The 27,992-nt window shown below is 44.7% G+C and overlaps 1 protein-coding gene and 1 long non-coding RNA gene across 2 annotated transcripts in view; one reads left to right on the top strand and one right to left on the bottom strand.

The window, feature by feature from the left end:
* On the bottom strand, positions 1-27,932 carry LOC310902017. Its single transcript, XR_014586408.1, has 3 exons — positions 17,454-27,932; positions 5,390-5,477; positions 1-5,305 (listed from the first exon to the last, which is right to left on the bottom strand). It is a non-coding gene; the product is annotated as an uncharacterized lncRNA (long non-coding RNA).
* RAPH1 (Ras association (RalGDS/AF-6) and pleckstrin homology domains 1) overlaps positions 1-27,992 on the top strand; it is a gene marked incomplete at its 5' end in the record, with an annotated part of 344,080 nt that overhangs the window by 39,075 nt on the left and 277,013 nt on the right. The gene's annotated exons all lie outside the window — the stretch shown is intronic.

Genomic DNA, 27,992 nt, shown 5'->3' with positions numbered 1-27,992 from the left:
TCTTTTTGCATGATTTTTAACCAGTCTGGCACTCATCTTACAGCAATTTCTTCGATGCTACATTTCTGTAGTTATTTGGAACAGCATTAGAGAACCTCACAATATGTGCTTCCCCTGGAGGATCCTGTCAAAATGGGGTTTTTGCTGCATTATTCTGAATTGGTGTTGACAGGACAAGGTGCCATAAAGGTTGGGGCAAAGGGTGGAGATGAGAAAATGTAAGAGTCAGCATGAGACCTTGACTGAACAGGAAGTGTTTAGAGATGCTGTGCTGAAAGCTGTGTAAAGATGTGTAAAGCCTGGGTGTAACCTTGGTTGGGTTACCAGGGGCAAGATCCCAGTCATAGATAGCACTTGGTCCATGTGCGGGAAGGGGATAATATTCAAAGAGATTGAACAAGAAGTGAGGGAGTCTTGGGTTACAGTGAATTGCAAAGTCTCTTTCAAAAAAAAAGTTGAAATGACAATACATTCTGACATGTACAAAGTAAAGGAATTTCAGGTTGGTATCATGAATGTAAGCAGAACAGATAGCAAACACTTTCAGACAAAAAAGAGAATAAGGAGCAAGCAGTGTTTTTAAAATGGTGAAACTTTTTTTTTTAAAAAAAAAAACAACAAAACTTTCCTCTTTTCCCTTTTTTCTATATCTAAACTAATTTGTCAAAACGTTCCACACAGTTGCATAGCCTGGAGCCACCTGAAATATACAGAGAAATTTTTTTTGGCAAATTGAACTTTTATTGAAATTGCTTTAATTTGATTCATCTTCAACTCTCAACCGCTGAAGTGTGGACTGGAAATGTGGACTTCCATGAGCTTAATGACGCGGGGGAAGAGGAGGAGCTGGAAGAAAGCAGGGGGATGAAATGGAAGATAACACAGTGATAGGGATAACAAAAATATTAAAAAGTTTTTTATTGTGAGGCTGTAAGAGGGAGAGCATGAGGACATGTGGAGAAAGGTACAGGAAGGCAGAGTGAGGGAGCAGCTAAGGGAATGGAGAAGATCTGTAGGTGCAGTGAAGATCCTTTCTTCCTATCTCTCTTTTTTTAAAATCCTTTCTCGTGCCCCACACACTCCAGGAATCAGTGAGGCTCCTTTCCTTTCCCTTTTCAGGAACAGTTCATTTTGCTTCTTGCAGCAAAACTGGCTCCAAAATGTAATTATTTCCTGCTGTCTCTGTGCGCTTACCTATGCCTCCCGGCCGGGTCCTGTATTTGGCTAGCACAGACTCACCCACTTCCCTCCTCCCCCATACAATGTGGGTCCCTGTAAGAAGTTTTCCCAAGAGGTTTTCAAATGTTCCTTCAGGATAGGTTTCCTCTTTTAGGCCTCAAGGTTTTATGACAACGCAGTTTACGCTGGCTCTGCTCTTTTCTCTTCTTTTTGGATATTCTTTTATTCAAACAACTCCTGCAATATGTATCATTTCAATTACCCTGGAGGTTTACACAGTGCTTACAATGAACTGAGCTGTGCTTCCAACTTCTGCCCATTATATTCTGACAAAGAAGCTCAGAGGCAAGGCTGTGTGACTGGTGAGCAGCGTGTGAGGCAGGGTTCAAAGAGAAAGGAGCTCATAAAATAGTTACTCATAGCTCTTCCCCTTTGCAGGGTCTAGCTCTGTCTTGCAATATTGAAATTCAAGATGCAATCAGGGGCTGGGAGACCTTGTTTTAGAAGAGGTTTTTGCTGAAGGTAATAGGGGAGATGTAAATCTTATGTTTGTTTGTTTATGCTCCTGGACAGTAAGAACATAGGCAATTGTTATTCCGAGCATTCACTGAATACACTGAAGTTTTATTGTATAGAAGATTTGTTTAGCTAAAGATTATCCAACATGCACAGAACTACTTCATGGGAACTTCTATATCTGTAGGGCTTTTGGTTTGTTTCAGTGCTTGCCAGCTCCTCAGTCCTTGTCCCATCCCAATCAAAGTCCTAATCATAACAGCTGTAAAAGCCTGGGAAACTGCCCATTGTAACCAAAGGTTTCCATCCATTATTTAAAACCATGCTTGCTACAGGAAAACTGGTAGTGTCCATTGTGACTGCCAGCCCCTAAAAAAATGCACTGCATGCAGACAGAACATCTTCTGCTTTTAGAAATGAGGATTCCCCAGATGGGTGCCTTTGGAGATAATTTAGTGGTGCCCTACTCCTTGCCTTCATCAGTGTATGCAATCTGGTAACATCTTGCAAGCACACCTGGCAGGAGAGAGAATCGTATTATAAATGCCTAACAAAAGGATCTCCCTTTCTTTTCTCTCCTCCTCCTGTACTTACTAAGCTAATTACTTCATTTTAAAAAAGGGAAAAGCTCTTCACTCTTCATCCCTTGCATGCCTCCCATCTTTATGGCTTTTTCTTTGAATGCTGTGTGCTTTGACTGTGAAACGACAAGGTAAAAAGCTCACATTCCCTTTCCAGTTGGAATTTTAAGGCTTGATTTTTTTCAAACCCAGCTTTCAGCTGTTAGTGGAGGGTCAAGCCTCTGCAGACAAAAGCTTTCAAACTTCAGAAGACATAATTCAGCAAGATTGGCTGAGGTGCCGATGGAAGGGAGGTCTGACCATGTCTCCCTATGGTTAAGGATGACAGTGCAGATAAGAACTCATGTTGTTAATGGATGCAGCCTTTCACCTTCTGACACCTGACTTGGTCAGGACTAACTTTTTGTCACCTTGAGTGATCATTCCCCCAGATACCAGGGACTTTGGCAGAGGGTCCTGCTTCTCTGATTACAGCTGAGATATCAAAAGGAGAGTAGGATAAGTACAGCCTAACATGGCTATTTTTACCTTGAAAGAATAATAGTTACTCTGATTTTTTTTAGATGTCTGAAGCCTTTTCTTTTCCCATGTGCTACTGCCTAACTTACTGATAACTTCACCTGGGGTGGGAGAGACCACCACATTCTTAAAAAAACCTGCCTCTTCAAAATGGTATTTTGGGGAATAACAGCAGGAGCAGCAGCAGTCTGCTCAGCAACAGCAGGCACGCCAGTGTTGTTCTGTGAAAGCATCACTTCTTCCCTACTAACGCTTGTTTGCATTCCATCTCTTGCACAGCTGGAATGGACAGGGGAGAATTAATGCTTTTTATTTAATTAAAAAGCTATTGAGGTAGCAAGCAAATTCATCAAGAAACAAATTCAGCAAGCAGCTTTTCCTTAACTTCAGAATGATTTTTTATTATTGATGGTATTTTTGCGAGGACTCAAACCTCTGCTGAATTTAGGATCTGTTTGGAGTGTCCTAAACAAGGAAGGGGATTTCATGGCTTATATGTTCCTTTAGGACAGGACATCTCCACATCTTCATTTTTGGTAAATTTATTTTCTAAACCAGATCTACATTTGGCTGTCCCTTCTGTTTAGAAGCAGACTGCCCACTGTCTTTAACCATCATAGTTCTATGGTAGAAGGTGTCTGTCTGTCTGTCATGCTGACAGACATTTAGACTGTTTTGCACGTGCATAGCCATTATTTGTCATTGCTTTTCCCACCAATTACTTGTCAACCTTTTACCCATTGTCAACCCAACCTTACAATCAATCCTTCATTGTTTTTTCTGATCTTTTCTTGGACTGGAGGGACTGAATGTGCAAAAACCGCAAAACTGGGGAGCTGAAATGACAAACCTTTAGTTCTAAAACCATAACTAGCAGTAGCATCTTTTGATGTAGACTCTCTTAATGAATAAACACCTACTTAGCAATGCTAGGAAAATGTATTTCCTAAGTCCCATTTTGCAGCCAGACATATATCCCTTATTGTTACTTCTTGGCATGCTGCCCATAGTGTTGATCTCTTCCTACTGAATTAGCCCTACCCTAGACAGCATTTCTCCCTTTCGCTGTACACGCTTCATCAGCACAACTGGATATCTCTCTAAGCATGGTACCCTTTGCTGCTGCCTCTCTGCCCTTTCTTCCTCAGACCACATAAAATCCATCTGTCAGAAACTCTAAAATTACTTGTTCTGTGAAGTGATATCTTCAAAGCCTTCAAATATCTAGTATATGAAAACTCTTTTCTTTATTCCATTTAGGATTACAGCCAAAAAAAATTAATAATAATAAAATGGCAAGACACTTGCTTTCTTCCAAAGAAAATAGTTATTAACCTTCAGGATAAAAGCAGATACAGTTCCAGTGATGGACTTTTTCTCCAGAGAAAGTGTGGGGAAGGCAATTGCTGTGGACAGCAACAAGTAACTTGTAGAAGAGCAACAGCTCCCATAAAGGTTTGTCGCACTTAAAGAGGAGATGAAGCTATGCATTATAATGCCGGCCCATTTTGGAGTTGCCAGAAATCCTAGTTTACATCAGTGATTTGCAAACGGACCCTCTCCTGGCATCGTGTCAAGAAAAACTGTATATAAAGCTGTGCAGCTCTGCAGTTGCTTCTGACTTCGGTGACTTTCACAGAGGCGTGATCTGAGGGATGTTTGTAGCAGAGCCTTCTGGACTATGTTTAAGTTTCAAGTTGCTCAATATTTACTTTTATAAGTGCAATATATTCATTTTCAATATATTTGTATTACTGACTTCCACTTTATGTTTGTACTCACTGAGACATGACTGGGTGATTAGTGTAAGCAGACTCAAACCAAATGGCAGTAACATATCAGAGGGAAGCTGTAAAACATACCTTGTCTGAGTACTTCGGTAATCTTGGAAGAGAAGGTTTACACTGCTTTGGAAAGGCAGCTTCTTACATCTACTTCATATAAACTGTGTAGGAGCAACTCACAGGACATGATGAAAAGGAGAAACAGGCAGAACAGCAGGATTTTGCCCCAGATCAGACGTCTGCATGAGAGCAAACACAGAATATAAAGAAACAACGGCCCAAACCACTGCTTGATGAGGGAACTACAGAAAGCAGAGATGTAGTAACATGAGGCTTTGCAAGGTTTAGAAAAAACAGTTTACAACAACTGTGAACTTCAATATAAGTTTTAAAGCACCTTATCAGCATCTAACTTCCTTTTTCTTGCTATTCTTCAGTCTTTGCAGAAACGTGGAGCCTTCCAGGTTCTCAGCATACTTTTCTGCTTCCCCAAGGGTGAAAGTGCTGTCAGCTTTGCAACCAGAAGTGGTTCCTACCATAGGGGCTTTCCTTCACTGATTTCTCTTTAAATATTTGTTCACTTCAGATTTTGCAGGTTTAGGTCTGTGAGCTGTTCATTTGGGCCCTTGTCCTGCTGTTGCTGCCGAAGCCCCTGACAAAGCTCTTTTTGGCCTGAGGACTGGTGTGATCTTGTTCAGCAATTAGCAGGAACAATTCATCTCCATTCTAAGAAGAGAAAAAAAAATGACTTGGTCAGTGCCTTGTCCAGAGAGCCAAATGCAGGCGTCCCGTACTGCTGACAGCTCTTACCTTTCTGCCTTCCCAGCTGCACACTGAGGAGCACAGCAGTGAATAGGCTCTCTCCACCAGAGGAGAAAGGGTTACATTTTAGATAAACCTGAAAGGAAATTAAAACAAATGTTTCAAACACTTCTAGTTACTGCCCTTATCATGTTACTGATGTCAGAATACTGACGCTCTTTGCACTGCAGCACACTTCACACTTTTTGGGGATTCATTTATTAACATTAGTCTGGAAGTGCATTTTGCTGTAAGTCAAGGCCACAGAGATTCAATTAAATATTTTTCAGCTTTCATTACCTTGTTTGTGGGTTTCATCAGATATTTGCATTCTCTTTAGTCATATCCTAAGCTCTCAGCCTCCCAAATGCTCCTCATGTGCTAGGACAGGCAGGAGAGCTTCCATAGGCTCCTGCAGGAACTACTGGGCTGTGAGCTGTGATCTCATTTCATCTATGCAGTTGCTGGATGGCTTCAACTAAGCTTCTTGTCAGCTCATGTGGAATGAAAAACAGTCAGCAGGGGCTGTGAGTTCCCTAAATAGAGTTACCATCAGACCAAGGAATGACGAATTATTTTCTCTTTCCCAATGATGAGGATATCACAAAAAAACAGCCTACTGTGGCACTTCTTTCTTACTTTCCAGGATGAGGTCCTCAGGTGTCATTCACCATTTTGGTGAAGATCACACACAGCCAGTTGGTTTGTGTGGCAGTTTGCATTTTAAGGTCCACAAGTGCTTGCTGGAAAAAAAAAAAAAAAAAAAAAAAGTTTCCTCGTGGAGGAGAGATCTCCAAGGCTGGATTTCTAAGGCAAGCACCCCAGCTCAGGAGTGCCCTCGGGAACAGACTGTCTGTGCATCTGACCTCGCTGCAGGCTGACCTGCTGCAGCTGCACACTCATGGAATTCCTCTCCAGAAAGGTTGTAAATATGGTGTTTCCTGGTTTCTAAAAGGCCTTGAAAAAACATACCACACTCCAGCCATCGAGGGAGGCTCCTCATCCTGGGCATTAACGTAGTTGGAATATGACCCCCCCTCTCTTTCTTACGGCGAGGCAGGGAGGTAAGACAGAAAGCACAGAGCTTGTGCTTTGGTGACTTGGGTATCCTAAAATGGAAAAGGCTGATACAATATTGTTTATTTTAACTGAAGGTATTTCCATGGTCCTTATCACTGCAACATCTGAGCCAAGGCCAAAACTCCACTTTCTGTCAGGTCTGCAGAGCTGGAAGCGGACAGCTGAGGGATAAGTGTCTGGTGAGTGGACACAGCTGGAAACTGTTAACCTGTGGGGCCCACTGAAGCATGTAAAAAGGAGGAAGAAAAAAGGAGTGGGTGGCTGGGAGGGAGAAAAAAAAAAGGATTTTGTGTAGTTTAGGAAGAGATTTGGTGCTATCCTTGGATTCTGGTACAAATAGCATTTTTATTTAAGAGCCTGTCCTGTGTGTGAGAGGCAGGAGGGATTCTTACTCTGGCTTTTTTTGTCTAAGGGACAGTGTTTCCCAGCCATCAGCAGTTTCCTCAGTTGTGCTATGTTCACTTAAAAGATCCTTGAGCCCTGTGAGAGCTTGTCTGTGCTATGGGAGGAAGCTGAGGTCTCAAATGTTATGTTTTTATGGTTTGGTTTGGTTTGGTTTGGTTTGCAAAGTAACTTGGCCCCCAAGCAGAGTTTCGTGAAGAACAGGTTCCTCAGCCTGTGCCCAGGCTCAGCTGGAAGGAGTTATTTTACCCTCTAAAATCTAGATTGTTGTGTGGAGGTGATAAGCATAAGGTTAGTTTAGCAAAGGAGTTTGTGTCGATTTCTCCCCAGAAGAAAAAACATCCTTCCTGCTGCACAACCTACTTGAGAGCCTCCTCACATCTGTCCCTCAGTTTTGTGCAAAGATCTCAGCCCTCAACAGGATTAGCCTTTTCCCCACAAGATATTTAGGAAGATCCTGGGCAACATGGCTTCTGTCTTCTCTTCTGGGAATGATGCTTCAGCCCTTTTCTCTTGAGGGGTTGTTCTCTCTGTGGACTCTTGATCTGAAAGGGGAGCGTGCTACACGCTGCCAAAGACTATTTTTTCTATTTTTTGTGCGTTCTTGAAATTATTCCATAGAACTGGCTAACCTAGACCCTGACTTTTACATGGCTCCCTTTGGTGAAGTGCTGCTTTTCTGCTCATTTCTGTAGTCTCCCTTTCTTGAGACTTTCCTCCTGTTCTTTGTTACACTAATTACCTGGCTTTGCTTAGTTTGGAGGGTGAAGTCCTGCTTGGTACGTATGTTCTTCCTAACTTAGAGTCTCTATCTCTGAGGCTTTCTGGGAGGAAAAGAAGTTGTCACACATACCAGTAGTAGAAGAGCTGAAATCACTTCTGCCTTTAAAAATCTGTTGAGTGGTCTTTAAATGCAGTTGAAAGAGATTCTGTAATGTGGTTAGGAGAGATTTTGTGGGTGTGAGGGGAGAAAAACAGGAGATACAAATTCAGTTCCTGTGTCAGCAAGTCATGATACTTACATGCTTGCCTTTATAGGCTGAAGTCACACGATTTTCTTCTACCTTGTTTAGGCTGTGTAGTTTCATTGTCAGTACTTTGTATTGGGGACTAGGTGTGTTTACACGTATGCAAAGAGATCCTGATTCTGGATCTTAGTGCAAGATTATTACAAGACTAATAACACGAGAAGCTGTCACTGTAGGGCAAGAGCCAATTCTTTGGGATATTTGCAGCTTCTCTGGCTGTGCTTGCCATTAGCCCTGAGGCAGGGAAGATCTGACCTTACGATGATCTGTCCAAGTTCCAGTTCTATAGCCTACCAGTGGATGTCATGAAAATGCTTTAGAGTTTGGTGGTCACTTCTTCAAAGTGAAAAACAGTGCTATGTGATTTCAGTGATGCCATGAAAGCAGTGAATTTGCAAGAGGTAACTGAGGCGCTTTACCATGAGTTTATAGGCTGAAACGGGCTTTATACAAAACAGCTTGGTGAATAATAGAGGACACAAAGTATATTCTGTATACTCCATACTAATGACTAGAAGGAAGACTAAACCCACCAAAATCAGTTACATTCTGCAAGTAATTCATGCAAAGTCCCCAAATTTGATTTGAAACTTCGTAAGTGTAAGAATGTTGGCAGTGTTTGCTTTTATCTCAAGGATTAACAGTCCACCACCAGGATCTAGTCTGAAAGCTAAGACTCCAGGCTAGGTACAGTGAAGACTCTGGAGCTTGTGACTAATTGGGATGCAGTTCTTCTGCATTTTTCATAATACCCGTTTTATCATAGGCAGCTACTGAACTTACTCTTTCCCATGAGCAGTGGTAGAAAGATCCTCGAATAAAATATCTTACTGGTGGTCATTCTGAGAAATTTGGAGGGAGAAATACTTCTCCTGTGGCCTAACCAGATCTACCTCTCCCTCCTACACCTCCAGAGCTCCTTACATTGCTATGTATTTAAGTATTATGTTCCATGTGAAACACAAGTGTCCATAATCCAAACTTTTTTTTTGCTTGTTTTTATACTGCATTTGTCCTAATCCTGAGACATTATTCATCCTTCCAATCACTCAACTGCAGTTCATCAAAACTGGTCAGCACCACGGTCTTGACTTTGAGAGGCAGACAAAGAGGAAGAGAAAACCCGAGTGCAGAGTAGCCTCTCCCCGATACCTCCCTCCTGTATCTGTAATCAGTGGCTCAAGGACAGGGTGCAGCAGGGCCTACAGCTGAGCTCCACCTTCAGGACCCTGATTCTGCACCATTACAGTCTGGTAGGCTTCTTTAATTAACGGGAAATGGTTTGGCATTTAATTACCTACCTTGTGTGCTTAACCCTTTATATTTTCTTGGAATCTTGAGTTAAATTTAATGACATTTTCAAAGCCAAGCCACCTATTCTCTAGAAAAGTTTCTCCAGAATAATGGCAATTTAAAGAACATTTTGAAATTGAAAGGGTAGCAATTCCTGCTCCTATAACTGAAGCTTGCTTTTTTCGTATGGCATTCATTTCCTCTTAAGTAAATCACACATTTATTTATTTCTTCCTCTCAGTTGCTCTTTTGGCTTGTCTTACCACCCTGATCAGTTGTGTATATTTCTAATTAGTTTGCAGACAATATTTTTTGGTTTTGATTTTTTGTCTCAATCTGTAGATACTTGCTCCTGCATGCGCCAGCCTTGACTTGGGGTGTAGAAAATGCAGCTGGCTTCTAACAATTGAAGCCATCCTTGTGCAGGCAAGATAAGGACAGCAGTTAAGGCAAAGGTTGTGAATGCTCTTGGAAAGCATGTTCAGTATGTGGGGTGGCTGATTACTTTGTAGCTTGCTTCTCCATAGACTTCTCCCTGTGTCTGCTTATTTTTCTTTTTCCTGGACACTTGTGCTCAACATTGTCAGATATTCCAGAGACTGGTCTTTGAACAGCTGCCAGCCTCTCCCCTGGGTACTGCCTTGGCTTTCTTGTGCTGTCTGAAAAACAAATTTGAAACAATTAACAGGAAGATCAAAATCACTCAATGTTTTGAGTCCCTGAGAGGCTTCTGTCTGGTGCTCAGGTGGATCCCAAAGGCTGACTGGCTTCTTCCCTCTCCTCTTTTCCTTTTCCCTATTTTTCCCTTCCCTATTTTTCCCAATAATGGGAAAAAAAAAAAAAGTCAAATTTATGTGAGCCGAGCAACTTAAAATATGTGAAGGTAAGGGGTTTCCACTTCACATTTGCAGTTTACTTTTTGCCATCTCTGCTCAATGGCTCTGCTGTGGCCCAGCGCACATTCAGGATCTGGGGGTGCTGCATGCCTCTGTGATGCTGGTGAAGCCATTGCTCCTGTCTGTGCCTCAGTTTCCTAATCAGTAAAATACTGCTTAGCTGTTCTGGAATCTAGTGATAAGGAGAATCCTAAGTGGTAGTTGTCATTAGGTAGGTCAAGTGGGTGACATTTCATTTATGTACGGATGCTCTACATAATGGTTATTGAGATTAAAGGTGCTTTTTTTTTCTAACTAGTAACTAAACGTTGCAACACAACGTTGTGATTTGTTATGACAGATAATTATATCCACCGTCCAGCAGAAAATTGTGTTCTAAGAAAACTGTTTTGGGTCTGCTTTTCCTGTTTTTTGTTTGTATTTGTTTTGTTTTGTTTTTCCTAGTTTTTCCTGTGGGATTCAGTTATGTTGTTGAAGAATGCTCTTTTTTTTTCTTTCTCCAGCAAGTACATTATAAACTTTTACGACAAATAACCATTATCAACCCTTTCTTCACCTTGTCACTTTTATAAAAATCTTCATGAGGGAAATATACAAATTTTGTAATGACTTCCAGTGTTCTGTTTTGAGAATTTTTATTAAATCTGAACTCAGATAATTTGAAACACAGCCATTGCTCACTCCTTCAGGCTCAATTCTATCTGGTTTTCTTGAGCAGCGCATGGAAACTTTATCCTGTGAATCATGCAATGCTGCACTGCAGCGCTCCTTTTAATTCTCCAGCAAAACTCCATTTAACTCACAAAATATGGGATGATTGTATTTTGAAAGGAATATGACTGGGGATCTCATTTATGCTCAGACACAGTCTGCCTAATTAGAGCTGATTGAAGCAGTGTGTGGGGGAGACATGAATGGGCTCCTACTGCCAGAAGATATCAAAAGAGACTGGGGACCCAGATTTTCCAGAGAAAAGGGAGTCGTGGCATCAGGCCCAGTCTCCCTCCAAACACAGGTCCCTCACAGCAGCTCAGCAGCTTGGTACCTTCCGATGGAGCTAGGAAGATGCCCACTCTTGGTTCAGCAGCTTCCATCGATAGAGAATCCATTATGTCCCTTGCTGAGACTTCTGAATGCAATGCGCTTAGATGTCACGTTTCGAACTCTCTGGATTTGCTTGGGAGTAAGGGGATGCATTTCTGGGTAAGCAAGAGAGGAAGGGATTGCGCTGTTATTGCAGGAACGTGTGCCAAAGTGATTTTTTGTCACAGCCAGCCATGCCTTGAGTATTTTGTTCTGGGTGCAGCACAGCTGTGTAGGTACCTACAGGAACTGCAGAAAGCATGAACATCTCTGCTTGGGTGAGGACAGCTGGACACAGACTTCTTTACTTGCCTGAAGAAGTGGCTTGGCAGCAGGCAGTTGTGCTGGGCTGCTGCAGGGCTGGCAAAGTGACAGACATTTGTTCAGGGCTGGAGAAGTGTGGGCACGGGAGGTACCTGGGGCTGGCTGGCACGTGCAGGGGCGCTTTGGTCGGTCCCACCTTGGTAGATGTGACCTAAATGGACCTGCAGGCTAGCTGGATGACCAGAGAGTCTCACTAAGTATGTTTTTCATGTAGAAGCACATGTTAAAGCATTTTCCTCTCCAAACCTTGCTTCATTTTTTCTTCCTCTGACTGGTAGTCTTAGGAAGGCCTCTTAGCCCTCAGAGGCTCCTTTGCTGAGGTAGGTGGATGTGAATGTATTCTGCTGGCACTTCGGTACTTCAGGTTTGACTGGGACTTCTCACAGATGGCAGCTAAGATGAGAAGGAAGATAACAGCTGCGTGAAGCTGTGGCAGTGTTGTCCGCAGCCCTTTCAGACTCCTTTGTTTAAGAGGAAAGGCCTAAGTCATGTCACAAGCTCGGGCCAAGTTTGTTAGCTGTCCTTTCGCTCCCTCGTGCTGCATTGTGAGCAGGGATTTGTGCTTGGCTGGCTGTTTCAGAGGTAAAGCCTCCTGAGTTTCTTCCTGGAACATCCTGACATAGTAAACAAGGGAAAGCAGAGGCAAAGCTCTTCCTGTGCAGCCGGCCGGGATGCCTGCGCTTTCTCACTTCTTCGTGCATTCTTACCCTTGACCCCAGCGTGCTATCCAGTTCCCTCTGTGTCAGGTTCTCCTGAAAGCTGTGATTTCCTCTCCTGACAGCTAGCAGGAAGATGAGAAAGCTGTTGGGCAACCTTTGCTCTGAAAGTACTGGAGGGTTATTAACAAAGCATGCCTGACAGGCAGGGTTTAGGAAATACCGATAACATCGGGAAGAGGGAGGAAAGTAAACAGTTCAGTAGCGTAGGGTGTGTTTGTCATTTTAAAGTTGGCCCAGAGCAGCAGCCTGTAAAGTCCTTTCCTTTGCAGAGTCGCTGTCACAGACCGGCGCTGCAGATGAGCTCATGCCGCTTCCCGCAGCAGCTGAGATGAATTCAGCCCCTTGAGCTGGGACCCTAGTCTGAACCAGTCCAAAGGCTGGACAGGTTTTGGCTTGGTTTCAGCACCACGTAGACGAGTCAGATGAACCAACTTGTTCTGCCCTCAGATGTGAGGGTGTAGCAGAATGGAAGTGTCTTCGTTTCTACTGCCTCATAGGTGAGGAAAGCTACTGTAAGGAGAAGCCGCCTGTTTTACAAGGGAATCGAGGCCAGGAATAGAACTTCTGTCACTGACTTCCACTAACCCAGCCTTGTAAAAGACAGCTAGGACGTTTAGCTGGGAACTATGAAATCCCATCCTCTGGGCAGCTTGCAGCTAAGATTTTGATAGAGGCCTTTTCTAATTATCACTGACAGGCAGATCGAGGGTAAGATTATGCATCTGGGTTCTTGTTTTTTCTCTTCCCTCCCCTTCTTCGTATCATGCATCAGCTCTAGTTTCCAAATACATTTCAGTGTCAAAGCACTAAACTTCATCCATCATAAGCACATTTGTGCAAGTCCTAATAAAATAATCCTGCCGCCACGTCTCTGCGGGAGGGTGGAGACTCCAGTCCTAATGTAACATGACAATGGAAGCACCATGAGGCTGGGTAGGGAGATTATATCTTTTCCATTTGTGCAGTAACTGTTGTTTAGTGTGGCTTGTCAGTCTGTCAGATAAAGGCACACAGCCATCTATGAGGAATTATTAATGAAGATTCAGACGTTTTTTCTGCTGGAAACGGATCACTTCACTCTTCATCTCACTGACTTTTTACATTAGAAAACTAAAAATAGCCCTGAGTTTATAAGGAAAGGCCTTCAATATCTGGCAGGTTTTGCCTTTCCTTTCCTGTACTCTGTTCCCCAGAGACAGGCTAAATACACAAACCCTATTTCTAATGGCTTGGGCTGAGCATTTCAGAGCAGTAAACATGAATACAAGGTGTGCATCCCCGTCTGTTAAGCGCATTCAGTCCACTGAGCCCCTGTATCATCCAAACAGAAAGCAAAGACCAGAAAATCCCTCCAGCCTCTGATTATTCACACTTTTGAGGAAAAGGCAGGTTAAGAAAAAGAAGTGCTAATCACACCAGCTCGAATAAACGTGGTGTTGCCAAATGCTGTGCAGCTTTCCCCATCTTCCCCGGCAGCGCAGCCCAGCAGTCATGGTGCTGGGCCCTGCTGGAGCAGCGCCTTTGCCTCGCACTGATGCGTGCTGAGGGATGCTGGGGCACAAGTGTGTGGGGGCAAGAGTCTTGCACAGGCAGCTACCTGCTAGTGACCCACGTTGTTGCTTTAGAATGGAGAAAATTCATTTCTACAGATGACCTTGATGGGGCTTGCCTCCTGGCTTTTCAAAAGAGATGTCTGAAACCCAGAAATGCTATTGTCTGTGATTTTTTTTTCCCCAGGAGCCATTTGGATCCCCAGAACGTCTGGGCTGCCGTTGCCAAGCGAAGAAGTCTGTGTAGTTGTTTGTAGCATCTTCCCATTTTCCCTCAGGATGGCAGTGACATCTCAGCTGGTGTGGGTGGGCTGTTCTTCCCAATGGGCATATGCTGCAAGCACCAGAATAGGTGTGTAACACAATACTGCCTTGGGAAGCGGGCAGTGAAACTTCCTGAGTGTGTGTGTGTGTGTCTACACCCACCTTGAGTTCAGAGACCACGTTACAATGGGCGATTCATTTTCCCCCTTACTTTCTGGAGGCTGGGATACAATTTGTGTCCAAACGCACGGTTCTCAGGTGTGCCTCTGCATTGTGTGGTGTGCTTTCAGCACAACAAGGGCCAACACCCTGAAATCCCAAAAAAGGGAAGGCAGGTCGGATCGTCTCTGCCAAAGCAGCGGAATGTGGTTCTGCGCGATTGAACGTGGCTAGCTGATTCTGCTGGGTGTACTGGGGCTGTGCTCTGCGCTGAGCGCTTCCCAAAACCAAACCAAGTCAACAAAGTGCTCTGCAGTGTGAAGCAAAACAAAAACACAAAGTTCATGTGTTGTCACCGGACAAAAATTTGCTAAGAACCAGCAGAAATGAGGAGTTAATGGGTCCCATATGTGGCAGCTAACCTGGGCTTTATAAGATTTTCCATGAGATTTTTGAAAAGATTTCTAAAGCAGCAAATGAGACCCATTTCTTGTTAACCTGGACAGCTAACATTCAGGCCACATTTTGTGCCATGGCTCAGTCTATAAATACAGGCTAACAAATTTGGATGGGATTCCCACTCTGTGAAAAAAGCAGATGTCAGCCTCTAGTATTCCTGAGCAGTGCTGCACTTAAAGCTTTAATCAGCCTCTCAGCAAGACAACATCAGAAATAGTTCAGAAAATATTTACCTTTTAATGCATCTTGTGTAGACGTGAGTTTTTGCAGTCTTCCTAGGTATTTTTGTGTTCGTATTTTGCAGGTAGAGCGTGGGTCTCTTTTCCTTACAGACAGTACAGCATATTACACATATATACACATTAGTTTGATGAACTTGGTGATGCCTTAACCAGATGTTCCAGGGTTGCCACAGCAGTGGCGTTCAGTCCTCGCAGGGACGGTTATACAATATCCAATATAGATTGGACAGTACAAAGCCTGAGGAGGCTGGCTTTTTTTTTTTTTTTATCTTGCCTTTTTTTTTCCCCTGTTCATTTTAAGTGTGTTCTGAACAGCAGGGGTAAGAAATATTATTGTTTTCATGTGCTGACATCAGTTCTGCCAGAAAGGTCAAACCACTGGAATTCTGTTTACCATTGCATAGGAGAAGGATCAGTAGGCTAAGTCTGAAAACTAAAAGCAATAGTGTTTTTTACCAATGATTGCCTGGGGTGCGGATGTGCTGGGGGATTTTGCTTGTGTGATTTTAAGGGCTTGGACTGGTAGAAGTATCATTTGGGGAATTTTGAGCTAGAACTCCAGACAGAGAAAGTCTCCCAAGGCAAACGGATAACAAAACCCACGGTCAGCTGAACCAGCATCTCTGTCTCTTGGTATCCGTGCAGTTTTCACACTGGCATTCAGGGGATTGTCTCTTCCTTCATCATTTCCATGCCTTTAACACAGCCCCAGCTGTACTTAGAAGGGATTTTCAGACCCTCCTCATGCCCCCCTAGGAAAGCTCACCAGTATAAAAACCAGAGCAGGGCAGAGACTTGTTCCTTTGAGACCACTCGCGGAGCCTGCTTTAACATCTTTTTTTTTGGGAACCTTTACTCTATAGCTTACAAGTTTTAAAACTATCAGTTGCTACATATTGGTTCTCTGTTTCTTCTGAATCTGTGAGATGCTGAATAGCTTCATTCATGTCTGTCTGCAGCTTTGTACGTGATCTCTTGGTGGAAAGTGCTCAAGAAATGCAGTGTTACTGATGAAGAAAACTGAGACAATGAGAAAGGTGAAGAATGCAGCAGTCTGTGAGGGCAAAGTGTAGGTGTTGATGTGGGAGATGTTATTTTATTGAGTCATCCTATGTTTCAGTCTAAGCTGGCCTTGGAAATTTATCTGTTCCTTTATGGTTTCCCCAGAACTAAGTAATGAAGGTCTGGGCAGTTAAGAGCAGCCTACATCTCTGTCAAGGGGAGACAAACCGAAGGAGAGAGAGAGAAGTTGTGAGGGGTAAGTGATGCTGTGACAACAGGCCAATCTGGAGAACCCTGTGAGACAGTCCTCCATAAAAGTCACAGCTACAGCCCGGAAGGTGAGTGTGAAATTGTGTCAGCAGGTGATGTAGGAAGATGTGGCTTTGGTTCCCTGTATCTGGCTGCCCTGTGCAAGGGGTGCGCACCGACAGGCATGTTTGTCATGCCTCCTGGCAAAGTAACGCAGTGACTTCAGTGAGCATGGAAAGGATGAAAGGTTTCAGAAGCTGAGGCTGAGGGAACAGCAGCGTGTTTGCAGTTGGGGAAAAGCTGAATTCTGAGAGTTGTGGGGCTGTGTTAGCATGCCAGATGTGGCAGTCTGTTCACACCACGCGAACTGCCCTGGGACTGGAGGAGAAGCAGGTTTCTCCTGTGGCAGGGGGAGGGCCAGGTCGCTGAAGCAGCCCAGAGCACTCAGTGCTGCAGTTGACTGGAAAGACCGTGAGGTGACGCCCTGAGGAGCAGACACGGGCAGGGAGCAGGCCCCAACCTAGCACAGTGGGAGCAGTCTCACAGGATGCATCCCACAGCCCTGCAAAATGCAAATAGTGTGTGAGCAACCGAGTGAAGCCTCCCACTGCAGTGCGTGGGCAGCAGTTCTGGTACTGCCAGCTCTGGCGGGATGGGGAGCCGCAGATGAGCAATGCGAGCTTCAACCTTGAGCTCGGTGTCACCAGGTGAGCCCTGGGAAGGCTCCTCCTGGTGGACGTGCTTATGTGCTTTTGGGGATTCTCAAGGTTAGGGTAGGCTTCAGTATTCCCCCAAACACGCTTCCTGGGAATAGATGATTCCTTCCAATGTGCCTGAGATACTTCCCTCCCTCACAGACATGGCTGCTCCTCAGAAGCATTGAACCTGTCTGCACATTTCTCTTCATCTTTGAATTGGCTGATGAGAGAGTTTCCTTTCCACAGTAAACCCCTTGGCCAGTGTACCTTTGGCCAACCATTGCAATTAATTCAAGCCTCTCTAACTGATTTGTTCTGTCTTTGCAGAACTCACTCGTTTTTACAGAGGGGAAGAACAGCTATAGGAAGTTGTTCTTTTTGGTTGGTTGGTTGGTTGGTTTGGGGCTTGGTTTTTTTTGAGTTTTCCAATGGACAGTAGCCAAATCTTAGTCCAAGAATGTCTGTATGGGTATAGGGCATCACCAAGGCTAAATAACTCGCGTTGTTAGCCTTCTGTCACTGTCCCATGGCACATGGGTCCAACTTGGAAACAAAGAGGCAGCAGAGAAAACAGATGTTGAAAATAAAATTTGCTGTGTGACAAGGATACAGGAAGATCACTAACCAAAAATAATGTTTCCTGGATGATCACAGCCAGTGGAGAGAGAAATCTGTGCATCCTAAATGGAAGAAGATGACATTCAGTCTTCAGCATTTCCCTGTTCAGCCTTTATCACTTTTGTGCTCCTGCCAAATCCTGGTACCTCTTCATTTGCAGTGCTTCTGGAAACTATTCTTTCCTTCTGAACCTGACTGCAAAATCTTTGAGAGTGGGTCAGGGGCTGGGCACAATGTCTTTCAACATTTTTTATTGCATCTTGGTTCATCTTTGTGTATCGAGTTTTTTGTCTGAGCTCTCTTCAGAGCTAAAATCTTTTCCCGTTAATTCTGGTCGTGCCTCTTGCTTTCTCAAGAGCCTTGATCAGTTCCTTCTATTGTCAAAGTCAGTGTATTTGTCCTCCCCTACCAGCCTCCACACAGCCCTGCCCAACGTACCCCCTCAGCTCGTCTAACATCACAGCAAGCATGGTCATCATCTGAGCAAGCTGATGGGTATACAGCATCTGCTGCTCTTCCAGCATAACCTCATCTCTAGGATGGTATAAATTGCAGCCAAAAGTAAGGGGAGAGGGGAGCTGGGGCTAGGGGGAGCACTCAGCACTGCCGAGGGTGTAGAAACAGCTTACTTTGACTGGATGTGGGAGAAGGATCAGCATTTTGGACGGAAATCTCAAGTATCTTCAGAGGTCTGGAGAGCTGGGAAGAAAGCAGGCTGAGTTGCACGTGGCCAGACCTGCGCTGTCCCATCGGATGTGCCATCAGTGCTTGTGTGTAATACTCGACTGTTCAGTCACAGGGTTAGATATGAAAAATGCTGGAGGAGAACAGGCTCTGTGTTTGTCTCTGCAGAGCACCACGTGCTCTTGCACTGGTAGACAGGCAACGAAGTGTGGTATTGATACCAGACAAACTCCAGATCCAGAGCAGCCCAAGGCCAACAGGGGAGGAGGTTGAAATGTAGGATACGTGAAGAGTCAGCGTGATCCACCGAGATAATGCAGAAATTCCGGCTGACATCTGAAATTATGTAGCCAGGAAAAGATAAGGCTCTCCCTGGGAGGGAAGACAATAATTGTTTTTTAGTGTAGCAGATCAGAGATTAGGCACTCTCATCTGTAATCTGTCATGGTAGAAACAGTAGCTTCCTGTGCTGCTACTAAATGTTTCAATTGAAGACTGCAACTGTCCACAGCCTCCTCCTCCATTTATCTCTGGAGAGAAACGATTAAATTTCCACCCAGTTTAAGTTAATTTTGAACTTGGAAACAGTGCGTCTTCTTTCTCCTCTCTGATCATTTCCTTACAGATGAAGGGAGGAGGCTGGGTAAAGCAAACCAGAAGGAGCAGCAGAGGCTCTGCCAGCTGGGGACATGCTGGAGGACACTGATATAGGAGGGCTTGCTGTTTAACTCCTGGGAGGGCTCGTGGTGATGTCTGCAGCCTCCTGCTCCCTGGTGTGGATGAGGAAAGGAGAACTGAAGGCAGTGACTAACTGGTCTCCTTCTCTTCTCACACATCTTCTTTATTCCAGTTTTGTTTTCCCTCCAAGTGCTGTTACTGAGCAGGGTGCTATGTAACACTCTGCTTGCTATGTAAAGCAAGAGAGCCAGGGAACTTTAAAAGAAAAGTAGTTAGCCTGTTTTTTGTTTTCTTTCCCCCAAGGAAGCGAGCGGAGCTTTGGTCTGTTTTTGCATCTGCTTCGTGAGTGCACTGCACAGACCCCAAGCCCAGGGACATGTTGCAACCCCACCTCCTTCTAACACACCAGCACATGTACCAGCATAAATGCATAAGCAATGAATTGGGTTATTTTCTCTCTGTGAGGTGGATTTATTTCCCCCCCTACTGCTTCCCACAAGCCTCCCGACCCTTTTGCCCCCCCTTTGGCAGGCCCCTTACACTTGTACTCTGGAAAAACAGTAGTAACTAGCATTTGTGCCTTTGGCAATAAAACCACAGGCCTTGCAAACCCCAAATGGCAAAAAGACATTTCCATTCCAATCCCAGTTTTAAATTAAACTGTAATGAAAAATCAGCAGTGGCAGCTGGGACCAGAGACAGTGATTGTCTCGAGGAACAAAAAAGGGGAAGGAGGAGGAGAGAGGGAGAGACTGCAAGGAAAGCTCAGCCTGGTAATAAAGCAGCTGGTAAACCTTCAAGTAAAAAGAAATTAGAAAAACAAATCTAGCAGAGAGGGAAGCGGAGACGCCTGACCTTCCGTGCGGTACCGTAGAGGAGGGCCACTGTGAGCCGTGTCCCAGCGGGCTGCGGTGGGAGCTGCGCAGTCCTGTGCTGACATCTGGAGGGGACGTGTGGCAGCCAGGCACCGGGCTCCTCACTCCTGTCTGGCCTGTCCTCCTCATCCTCAGGCACAGAAGGACCCCACCGCTCCCCTGAGGGGCAACAAGCGCTCTGTCTGCCTCTCTCAGACATGTGCAGGCAGCCCTGAAACACAGAACTAATGGGTAGCGCTGTTCCAGGACTTTTGGAGGTGTTTCAATGAAAAATAGAAAGCTAGCCAACGAAACTCTTGATTTTGTTTTTCATGTGTTGGTTCTTCAAGAAGTCAAGGTTTTCTTTGGTAAGCAGATACTTTATTTGGTGCCGGTGGGAGGCTAAAACAAGGAAGACAGACCAACTTTGAGAGGGATCAGGGTCTGCAGTGTGAAATTTGAGGTTTTTTTGTGTTTGTTTTTATTCTTCATCATGCATACAGCAATTCAGCCAAAGACCTGACACGTTTTCCTGGCATAGCATAAACAGTCAATTGCAAGAATACCTTGCTACATCTCGTCCTTGTGGACAAAATTGTAACATCCACAAGCTCGACATGAATTTGTAGTATTTAGTTTTCCTTAGTTGCTATTAGTTTTTTTGTATTTCATCACCCCAGCATGAAACTGAAGGATTAAAAAAAGGTGAAATTCACTGTTCTGAAGAGTTTGCAATGAGAGCAAGCAGGCCTAGAGGGGAAGTAGAAGTGCAGAGGAGCAAAGGGATGCTTCAAAGGTCACACAGTGCATGAATAACATTTCTAAGAAAGGAACCAAGGTCTCCAGAGAGTCAGTTTAGTGCCCCATGCACAGGACTACACAGTCTTTGCAGAGCCTCTGCCGCTCCTGGGCCCTACCACAGATCTGGCAGGGTGTATTTGAGGGGTTTGTGGTACTCACACCTAGTGCAGGGAGGTGCCTGGTTCATCCAGACCCAATTTCACCCGTAAGTGAGGTGACAGTACACTGCACATAACCACACAGAGTCACGCCGCTCGCTTGCCTGTACAGTTTTGCAGTTGACAAATGCATATCCAGTTTTACTCTGCCAGACCTGAACACAGCCTTGATGTGGGCTGCAGGTTTTAGCCACGTTATTTGTAAACCATAAGAAGTGCTGATTCAAAACAAACCTGTAGTTTTGTTCATCTTTAATTTTCAACAGCATCAGGAGGAGAAGTGAGTTGCTAGCTATGTCTTCTCCTTAGATTGTCTGCAAGATACAGGGTCAAACCGGTACCTGAAATTACGGTTCCAGTACAAGTTCCTCAAAACTAGTTAAGCAGTTACATCCTCTGAAGTCCCAGAGCAGTAAGCACTGAAATATTTAGGCTGTTAAGGTCAAACACAAAGTAAGCTGTTGGCCTAAATTTCAAGGTTGCTGAATACCACCAGCTTTTTCACTGAAGTCATAGGAAGAACCCTCATGTATTTCAAAATTAGGCCAGTTGTATGTGCATCTAAATAAGGACTTATAGCCTACATTTAATTCAGAGGAACTGTGAGCCTATTTAGAAAACCTCCTGCATACCTCTGTGCCTCAGTTGTAGCAGACGATGGTAACTGCTGTGTGTTTGACCTGTAGATCATGCTTCAGTGCACGTGGCAAATAAAAGCGTTTTCATGTTGTTTGCAAAAAGCTGCTCAGGCTATTTTGTTATCGAGACTAGTATAAGGGAATTAGATACCCAGCTTCCGCTGAACTGATTTTGTTTCATTCCCTGGCAGTCTTTTAGAGGAGGAGGAGAGAAAAATTATAGATGAGATTTCATCTATCAGGAGCTCACATCTATAGCATATTCTCTGATCTCCATCACAAGACACACACAGGCAAACCTCTCTTCTCCTATCCCACTCCTCTGCTGGCCTGGTGTGCATGCAAGAGAAGTGGTGCAGGCGAGGGGAGTTCTGGTAGAGCGTTTTGGCTGCCACGCATCCTTCTAGTTGGCTGAAATGCTTGTAATGCTGGTGCTGCAGCCAGCTCTGGGTGAGCCTCTGGCGGTGCGGCTCACTTGGAAGCACCCGCAGGAATGTCGGTGCCTGTGAACACTTGATCCACATGATCCCAGCACCTTGGGCCTTTGAAGGTAGAGGACAGGCTTTCCTCAAAAAATGCATTCCTCATGGGATTCCTAGCCATACCCTAAACCTCAAAAAAAGTCTCACCTCTCCTTGCTTCTTTACTCAAATTGCTTGTGCTGTCCTTGATGCTAGTGTTCCTGTGCTTACACTTGTGGAGGGAGAAACAGGGAGACGTTCATTCAAGACCACCGCTCTGTTTCACAGCTGGGTTTTCCTCTGCTGTTTGTTTGCTTTTTATACCAGCCATGTTGGGATATTAGCATGATAATGCACTTCTGAAGGTGCTGTTGGATGGGACTAGGTCCTTTTTGTTTGTACAGTGGTTTGAACCATTCACAGTTGTGCACTGGCCAGAGGCCAAAATTCTGCTCCCTGTTCTGTGCCAGCAGCTTCCACCGACTCCCAGACAACGCAGAAGCCCCGGGAGCTGCCTGTGGCTGTGTGCATCTGGGGACAGAGCTTAAAACTCAATCAGCAACTTGCTAATTCTGTACAAAGCTGTAAGCAAGGCAGTCTCAGAAATCAAAATAAGCTCCCGTGAAGACTTGAGACAGATACAATCTGCATTGTTGCTACTTCAGTGAACTCTCGCTTTTCAAACCCAGCAACTTGGTTATTGAGACCGACTCTGAGGGACCACAATGGGTTCCTTATAATTATTTTCTGTTGTATAACCTCTTCAAAAAGAAAAGAAATGGTATGAGACTTCTCTGTGAAAGGTTTCAGGGTGTTTACAGACCCTGAACCATATCAAAGAGATTTCTGACATGAATTCCTGAGTTATTCAAATAACAAGAGGTCACATTTGAGGTAAGTAACACATTTGGGTTACTTAAAAGATCTAGTGGGCAAAGCTGTACGTGCTGTCAAACAACTGAGTGCATATACAAACCTCCCTGTGTCTTTTGATCTCTGCACAGGGCACAGAAGGCAGCACAGGACAGCTGTGAACTTGAAGAACATGGAATAGCAATAAACTTGGATCTGTTTGTGCTTCTGTCAAAGCCAGTGGCAAATGTCCCGTCAGTTTCACAGATATCAGGTGCATGGCTCCATGAGCACCATGGATAATGCTTATACAGTGCTGTGGGAACATGTTATACGTCAAAAAGTAAGGTTTCAAAGTGTGTTGCATGGAAGGGCACCATTAGAAGTAGGCTGGAGGTCTCGGTGTGCTACCAGCTTTCTGTTTCACACCCAGACCAGAGACTGTCTCTCTTAAAATGTTCTTCCAATGGGAGAACCATGGATTTATAGCATGTATGTTGAAGAAACGACAGTGGTGAGCATCTATTCTGACATACTGGAACTGGTTTTATAGATCTTTTATCTGGTCGTTGTGTGAGCCAGCACATCCTTTCACAGCATGGAGAAAGCTCTTTTATCGCTGACACTGATGCTGCAAGGTGTCGGTTGTATGGCTAGAAAGGGAAGGTTGTACCAAACCTCAGCTGTGCTTAGGCTGCACGTGGCCTGTTATCTGAGGTGCCTGGGAGCAGCTGCAAATCACAGAATGGCTGAGGTTGGAAGGGACCCCTGGAGGTCACCTCGTCCAACCCCCCTGCCCAAGCACAGTCACCTGGAACAGGTTGTCCAGGACCATCTCCAGGCAGCTTGTGAGTGTCTGCTGGGATGGAGACTCCACAGCCTCTCTGCACGACCTGTGCCAGTGCTCAGTCACAGTAAAAAAGTGTTTTCTGATTTCAGACAGAGCCTCCTGTGTTCCAGTTTGTGCCCAGTGCCTCTTGTCCTGTCACTGAAAAGAGTCTGGCTCCATCTTCTTTGCATCCTTCCTTCAGATACTTATATACCTTGATGAGATACCCTCTGATAGTCTTCTGTGGGCTAAATAGTCCCAGCTCTCTCAGCCTTTCTTCATATCAGAGATGCTTCAGTCCCACTGGCACTTCTGTGGCCCTTCTTTGGACTCTCCAGTAAGTCCATGTCAGTCTTGCATTGGGGAGCCCAGAACTGGACACAGTGCTGCAGGTGTCGCCTTACCACTGATAGGTAGAGGGGAAGGATTTTCTGCCTTGACCTTTGCAGCAAGGGCACATTGCTGTCTCCTGGTCACCTTGGTGTCCGCCAGGACCCTGAGGTCCTTTCCTGCAAAACTGCTTTCCAGCTGGGTGGCCCCCAACTTAAATGCCCACTCCCTGCATTGGAAATTTGTTTTGTCTGTGCGTTGTTCTTTGAAAGCAAAAAACCCGTTTTCCCCCAGCCCAAATATGTTAGGGACTTTTTTTCTTTTTTTTTTTCTATAAACTTCCAAAATAATTCAGCTGAAATTTGTCTGCAGACAGTTGTCTCTTGATCTGTGAGAGAAATCAGATGGTATTTTAGGAGCTCAGAAATTAGCTCATGTTCTTGCAAATCCAGCAGATAACAGCTTGCTCAGTGCCATTCACGCAGCTGTAGGGGAGAATATTAAAAAACTTTCAAATTCTATTTATTAATCTCGCTAGAAAACTTGTCAGAGGAAAAAAAAAATAACAAACCCTCTTCAGCAAACTGCATTCCCCTAGTTTGTGTGAGATGCCATGGTAGCAGAAGAAATGTCTGGAGCTTTACTGGAGGAAGTGAAGTGTTAGGGTAACGGAGCAGGACTTAGGATGACTCCTGCGCTCTGTTACTCATTCTGTCACTGCCCCAATCCGGGCTCTTTCCTGAGCAGGTCCAACGACGCTGCTGCCTGACTCATTCAAGTAATCAGGATGACTGAAAGCCTAATCTGACCTTAGTTTAACTGACAGCGAGGCATGATAACAACACCTGGCTGTCTTTCTTATGGCAGTTCATTCTGGACAGTTAAACTCTTTGGAGATCTTTTGAGCAAAAAGAACTCGGTAATTACAAAGAGATCATATTTTACCTAGCCTACACTGGCAAGTTCTTTGGAAATACAGTTTTAATTGCTTTTTAAAAAGACATCTTCCCTCCACCTTGAAAATCAAAAAAAGGTTAAAAATCTCTATCACATTTTTCCTTATTCTTCAAGAAAATTGAGCTCCATTTTTGAAGCTGATTTAAGTGAACAACAAAAAATGTTCGCAATTTTCTTACTCAACTTTGTAGAAACCCAAAATACAGGTCTCAGCCTTTAAGACTCTTGATCTTGTATTTCACAAGTCATTTCAAGTTCATATCAAAAGCTATCTCACTGCTAGGGTTTCTTTTTTTTTTCTTTTTTTTTTTTCCCCAAGCTATATTTAAAATGCATCTGTTTTATTCGCCTTGGACTGACAGTCATCATTTATCCATTTTCTCTATCTGAGGGGAAGGGGAGGGAATCAGTTGACAGAAACAGTAATCTGCTTGAGAAAGCCGTAGGCTGTTTGATATTAATACAGAGGATGATTAATCAAAGAAAGATTACTCCTCCAGTAATAAGCAAAGGATGAGGTCAGTAGCTGGGTAGCAGAGACCAGGCAGCATTTACAGATATGCACAGGGGTCAAGAGTGAATAAGGGAACCGCAGGAGTTTTCAGTCCTTTAGACCGTGGTAATGACCTAGCTGGGTTAGATCAAAGATCCCTCCAGCTCTGCAGCCTGTTTCTCATACTGACCAGTCGCAGATGTGCGGGGAAGAACTATAGGAAAAGGAGAAAGCGAGGAGTACTCCTTCCCTGCTATACTTTTTCAGCAATTAATAGGCTAGGGACCTCATAAGTGTGTAAGTCATTGTGTTTGAAACCACTGGTGGGTGTACCTGCCATGAAAGCATCCAATCATTGTTTAATCCGTTTCTATTTTTGGCCTCCACCAGTAATGAGTGGTAATGAACTGCACAGTGTAACTGGGCATAGTGTGGAAAAGAAACCATAACATAATCCCATCAGTGATGCTAATATCCAGGCCCAAGAAATAACAAATGAGGGATGCACTCATTGTTTCTTTAGTCCAATTTTTTCAGCGTCTGTTGAGGACTGAGAGCGTGTCTGCCTCCTCCCAAACGTGCCACTACCAGCTCATCGAGAGCCTTGTGCTCCAGCAGCCAGCGAGTGCTGCAGGCCTGGTGTTCGCTGCGGGCTGCGTCCAAGTCATCTTCTGAGAAGAAGGGGATTGGCAGGGGGATGCGGGAGGTGGGCGTGCAAGACCAGGAGTAATGATGAGAGAGGGAGACAGGTGTGCGAGGTAGTAGGAAGTGGAAGGACTGGGTGATACAAAGAAGGTGAACCAGAAAGCTGAAACTGGTTTTGAATGACGCACTGTTCTTATCCGTGGCACCAGCAGTCCTTAAAGCAGTCTTGCTCTTTGTGCAGTGCAAGCAGAGTGATGTGGTGTGAGCTGTAAGCACAGCTTTCCAGGGCTCTGGAGTATCAGTAGGTACCAGTCTGCTTGGTCTGTGGTTGATCCTCTTCTCGGCAGGGGATTTCACCACTTGTATGATGTGGGCTGGGAGGCAGGCTGGCTGTTTGTCCTTCTGAGCGCTCCTGGACAGGGGAACAAGCCCTTACTCCAAACATAGATAAGGGTCTTTGGATACTATTCCTGTCTGGACTTCAACAGGACACCCACAGGGATTTGAGTCCTGCAGCAGGGTCTGCCCTGGCAGTGAAATCAGTGAGACTTTTTGCAAATGCAGGAATTGACCCATTGGATCCAAGAACAGAGTCGGGGTCCCTTCTGGGTCAGGGAGGAGCTGCAGGTAGGTGTGTGCCTTCCTAAGGCCAGGGTTCGTGTCTCAGCTGTGCTGCACTTGCAAGGAGAGAGCTGAATGCATCCAAGTCTCCCAGAATCCCCCCTCCCTTTCCCTGTGTGTATTGAATACAGTGCAGATTTCATCTGTAATAAATAATTCCTAAAAGTCAAAACAAGAAGCGCATTTGTTCCATCTATTTTTAGCTTTGCCACTTGCTTAAATCTTAGGTGCCTGACACTGCTTAGATCTATGATAAAGGCAGACAGCAAGAACCTTATCGTGCTTTGATAGGACTGTTTTTTGTCAGCACACTCTCTCCTTTGTCATCAGCCTTAGAAGGCAAAAAGCTGGAAACCATTCATGGGGAAATAACTGAAACTCATTCTGCCAAAGAAAGAAAAGAAAGAAAGAAACACAAAAGACAACGAAAAATGAAAAAGACCCTTGAAACTGGCTGGGGCAGTGCCCTCGTGATGACAGACGGGTACTGAGCCCTGGCGTGACTCAGCCTTCTACAGGATCACACCAAAGAACAGCTTGCCTCCTTTGGACAAGGAAACGACCACCTGCCTAAAGCCTGCCAGAAAAGCACAGGGCCTGGAGACGGTTTTCTGCATCGTGCTCTCCTGCCTCAGACACGCACACTTGATCCCACCTGATGGACAGGGAGATACCAGTATCTTCTGTGCTCCTGATCATATCACCGATTCCCTTCCCTTTCACTTCTGTGATACCTTCTGTGAACAGGAGCCCTCTTCCTCCTGTTCACTTTTGCAAGAGTCCCTTGCTTTCAGCTCTCAGCTCCTGCCTTCTTGTAGTGAGCAAAGAGCATACTCTCTCTAACCTCTTCCTCTTGGTTAGCCCAGAAGACTAGGAGGGAAGGACATCTACCTTACTCCTCTCAGATATATTTTCCAGCGCAAGGTAGTAAGATAAAGGCAAGCCTTGGGTCAGGATCGCTCTGATGTTTGCCCAGAATCCCATAACCTTTTTTCCCATGGCTGAGGCTTCATAATCTCCCCAACCCACTGGCATCTCGTGTGGATGTTGGAGGAGTGTTGTGAAACTCCTGCAGCTCCCTGGTTGATGTGGATTGCTTCCACAATTGTGGTCTTTGCTAGCATTAGAGAAAGAAATGACATTTTCCCCCAGCTCAAAGGGAAGGTCTCAGAAGGGAGGGGTAATGGACTATTTGCATTTTTTGTTCTTTTTTCTAGTCTGTAGAGTGCCCCCTCCAGGGTCACAGAGCCTTTTTACCTGACTGGCGCAGTTTCTCTAGGATGCTGGAGTAATTCTGACTTCTTTTGCCTTCTTCCTGCTGTGTGTTGCAGTTTCAGGGCTTTTGTTGTACTCAAGGGGGGCTAATTGTTGGCTGCCTTTTCAAGTGTCTGTACTTAATAAGTAAGACAGACCTGTATTTGGTTTACATCTATCGAAGTTTTGAAGTATTGAAGTGTAAAAGGTGGTTTTACAAATTGAGCTCTAAATGGCTAATGTATTTTGGGTCTTAGGCATATGGTGCTTCCCAGTGGTAGTGGCTCTATT

The sequence above is a fragment of the Anser anser genome, assembly GCF_964211835.1.
Source record: "Anser anser genome assembly, chromosome: 6".
In the NCBI taxonomy this organism is placed as follows: Eukaryota; Metazoa; Chordata; class Aves; order Anseriformes; family Anatidae; genus Anser; species Anser anser.
Note: the sequence above shows the minus strand (reverse complement) of the source record. Positions and strands in the feature narration are given on the sequence as shown.